Here is a 3,983-nt window from a genome sequence, read left to right as displayed (position 1 = left end):
TTTTCAAGTCGGGGTAAATTATTTTTTTATTGAAACCAAGCAATTGTCCAATGGAGTTGTTTCTATTAAAATAAATAGGTTCCTTGGTAGTTGTAATATGAACTTGAAGTGTGTTATTATTACTCTCCATTTGAAATGTTTTCTCAAGATCATAATCTTTTAGTTTATTTTTTAGAAAATCATAAATATCATTGAGTTCATATGACCCGATTGGAAGTTGAATTACTTTATCACCAATATGAAATAGATTATTATTTATATCAACATTGGGTATAGAGTTGTACATATGAAAGTCAATGAGTGCACACTCATATTCACCATTTGTCAGTTCAATGGGTGGGAAATAAGAAATGTTTGTAATGGGTTCATTGCCATTTAATGTAAGAGTGAATGATCTACTCATTTTGGGGTCTAATAATGTACTGTGAAAATATAGCTTACAGAATGAAACTTATATTCTCAAATAATTATAAATTCATTAAAACCCTTCCTGTATCTTCCCTTTTCCATATCGTTATCTTTACTTATTATGAGGAATCCGTATTTATCACTCCAACACTTTTGACAAATTTTCATAAATGAATCATAGGACATATCAGTATTTACATGATCACGATATATATGACGCATATTTAAATCATCTTGTTATAATCATATTCGCGTTATCACGTATTAGATGTTTTGGAATATGAGTATATGTTTGGCATAGGTAAAAAGAATCTATATTTTTATGACGCCCCATACAGAAATATGAACGAATGTTGTTTTGTTTTTCACAAGCAACATCATCAAAAATCATAATAGAGTTTTCTTTAGCCTTAGCGGGTGGTAAAACTTCATCATTTTGTGAGAACGTATAATATCCCATTCCCTTTATCGGTTTAATTAGTTTCTCTAAATACTCATACTTTGGTTGATATAAACTCTTTGAGAATACATATATATTCTCAAATTTTAGCCCGTTTGGACTTTCAATAAGGCTGAGCATAACATTTGTTTTTCCACAGTTTGAGGGACCGACAACCAATGCTCTTATTGTATTGGGTAATAAAGAACTATGTCGTGGAACTGAATTTGTTAATGAATGATCACCACCCTCGATATTTCTAACACAGATTTCTTGTTTTTGACGTATTAAACGCATATTCACGTGTGTAATGTACTTCATTCGATGAGAAATGGTCCTTGATTAAACATTATATAAAATGGGTAAAAGTTTTTATAATTATTGCAGTCAGAGTTCAAACTTGAAACGAGGTAGTGGTATTATCAACAAAATAATTAACACACTTCCATTTGAAGCACATAAACCTGGTTATAATTTTTGTGGACCTGGAACAAAGCTAAAACAAAGGTTGGAGCGCGGTGATCGTGGGATAAATCAATTGGATGAAGCTTGTAGAGTACATGATATTGCATATTCACAATATAAGGATCTAGCTGATCGACATAAGGCTGACGCAGTACTAATAAATAAAGCGTGGGAACGTGTTGGTTCAAAAGATAGTAGTATTGCAGAGAAAACAACAGCATACTTGATTAAAAATATTATGAAAACAAAAAAGAAATTCGGAATGGGTGTGAAAAAGGGAACAAAGAGAAAGTGTAAGAAAAGGAAATCAAAGGTAAAGAGTTTTTCAAATGTTATCCAAACAGGAATACGGGCATTGAAAACTCGGAAGCCACTAGATCTAATGAGTGCGATTAAGGTTGCACGTAAAGCAGTCAATAAATCAATTGGCAGAAATAAAAAAAAAATTAAGATTCCTCGTATTATTAATGTACCGAAAATTGGTGGTTTTTTACCTATTGTACCCATTTTGACTGCACTAAGTGCATTAGGTAGTCTCGCCTCTGGTAGTGCAGCTATTGCTAAAACTATTAATAATGCAAATATGGGGAAAAAACAATTAGAAGAGAGTAAGCAACATAATAAGAAAATGGAAAGTATTAAGGTGGGTGAAGGTATGTTTCTTAAACCTTATAGAAAAGGTTATGGATTATATCTTAATCCATTTATAGGAAATCCAAAAAACTAATTACTAAGCTACCTAAAAAACCTCTTTCAAATTTCGAAATTTTGAATTTTGCTCAAAAGTACATTCCACATTTCCGAGGTGTGTTTATGAGAGACTCACTCCCCAAATCTCCTTGGAGAGAAGAGTCAGGAATTATAAACCTAGATGATAGTTCATCAAATGGTACATATTGGGTAGCTTATAACAAAAATAAAAAAAGTATACATTACTTTGATAGTTTTGGAAATTTACAACCCCCAAAAGAAATTGTGAAATACTTGGGGAATAACATTAACTATAACTATGAGAGAAAACAAGACTTTAATAGTACCAACTGTGGACACCTGTCCCTCCAATTCTTACTCTCTCTATCCCACCCTAACTTTTACACTATGATCAAGTAATTTCTCTATGATTCTTGAAACCCACCCTATTTACATGCTATTCACTGCTGTGATTGGTCGATGCTAAATCAAGAATGAGAGAGAACAGGGAAAGTTATTCTAACACACATTTAAAAACCACCTGCAAACAGTCTCAACCTAAAAGTTTCAAGCTAAAACGTTCTCAACCTAAAGTTTCACCCTAAAAAATCTTGCAATCATCAAAATCAGCAACAAGAAGAACAACATAAAAAACAGTTAAAACAGTAAGACAACAACAACAATTAAAACAGATACAACTGCTAAAAACAGCTGAAAACAACAACAAAACAGCTACATCCGCTAAAAAACAACTAAAATTAACAACAAAAACAGCTACAACTGCTAAAAACAAATAAAATTAACAACAAAAATAGCTACAACTGCTAAAAACAGGTAAATTAAACAACAAAAAACAGCTACAACTGCTAAAATAACAACTAAAATCAACAACAAAAACAGGTAAAAGCAACAAAAACAACGAAAACAACTACAAGAAGAAACAACTACAAATGGTCAATCCGGGAATGATGAAAGTACTCAAGGAGTTTAATGGTAACGCACCAAAACCTCTCTTAACAAAGGCGAAGATGGAATCGGAGGTGTGCTACCCTATTCGACGTGCTCAACGTAAGAAAACCAGCTTTGGGATGACCCTCACTCTTGAACTTGAAGAGTATATGCTGTACTTGCCGGAACGATACTCAACTTTAGACGATTCAACAATTGATTATATAAAAGATAATCTTTTTTGTATTATTAAAAAGAATGATAACAATCTCTATTTAGAATTAAATAAAGCTTAAAATGTTTTCATTTTTAATATTATTAATGTATCTATTTTGATAAATAAAAATAAAGTTTTATAAAACTCAAACTCAAACCCTTTGTTATAAATATTTAAATTATAGTAAATTTTTCCCAGTAGCACATGAGTATCAGAGAAAACGACAACAATGAAGCGTAAACTTTTAGAACAGTTGACGAAAAGTAGAAATTCATTAAAAAGAAAATTTTATGAATTGAAACAATTAAAAAATGAGAACGTATCAAATTTGGAGGAAACTTTTAAACCTATTACAGAACCTTTACATGAATTACTCACTGAAAATAAAAAATTGAATAAAAAAGAATATATTAATGATACACATGATATTAAAACTAAGTTCAAGAAAGTGAAAATAAGAGTACCTAAAAGTAAAAAAGAAAAAAGGGTACACGAGAGAGTAATCGAAAGTGATAGTGAGAGTGATGCTTATGTTGATGCTTTTTCACAACAGTCTCTTATAGATGAATCCGATGTTTTACAACAATCTCTTATAGATGAATCCGATGTTTCACAACACTCTCACACAGATGATTTAAATGAAAGTAAGAAACCGGATTGAAGTACAATCTCAACATTAATCAGTTAAAGCAAGAAAAGATTTTAGACAATAGTTATGGACAAAGACAAGAAAATAATATTGTAATGTTGGGTAATACAACACTTAAAATTAAAAAAAATTTAATGGAATTAGGAAGTGGAAATTTATGGACTCTA

The sequence above is a fragment of the Drosophila suzukii genome, unplaced genomic scaffold (genome assembly GCF_043229965.1).
Source record: "Drosophila suzukii unplaced genomic scaffold, CBGP_Dsuzu_IsoJpt1.0 scf_12, whole genome shotgun sequence".
NCBI lineage: Eukaryota > Metazoa > Arthropoda > Insecta > Diptera > Drosophilidae > Drosophila > Drosophila suzukii.
Note: the sequence above shows the minus strand (reverse complement) of the source record.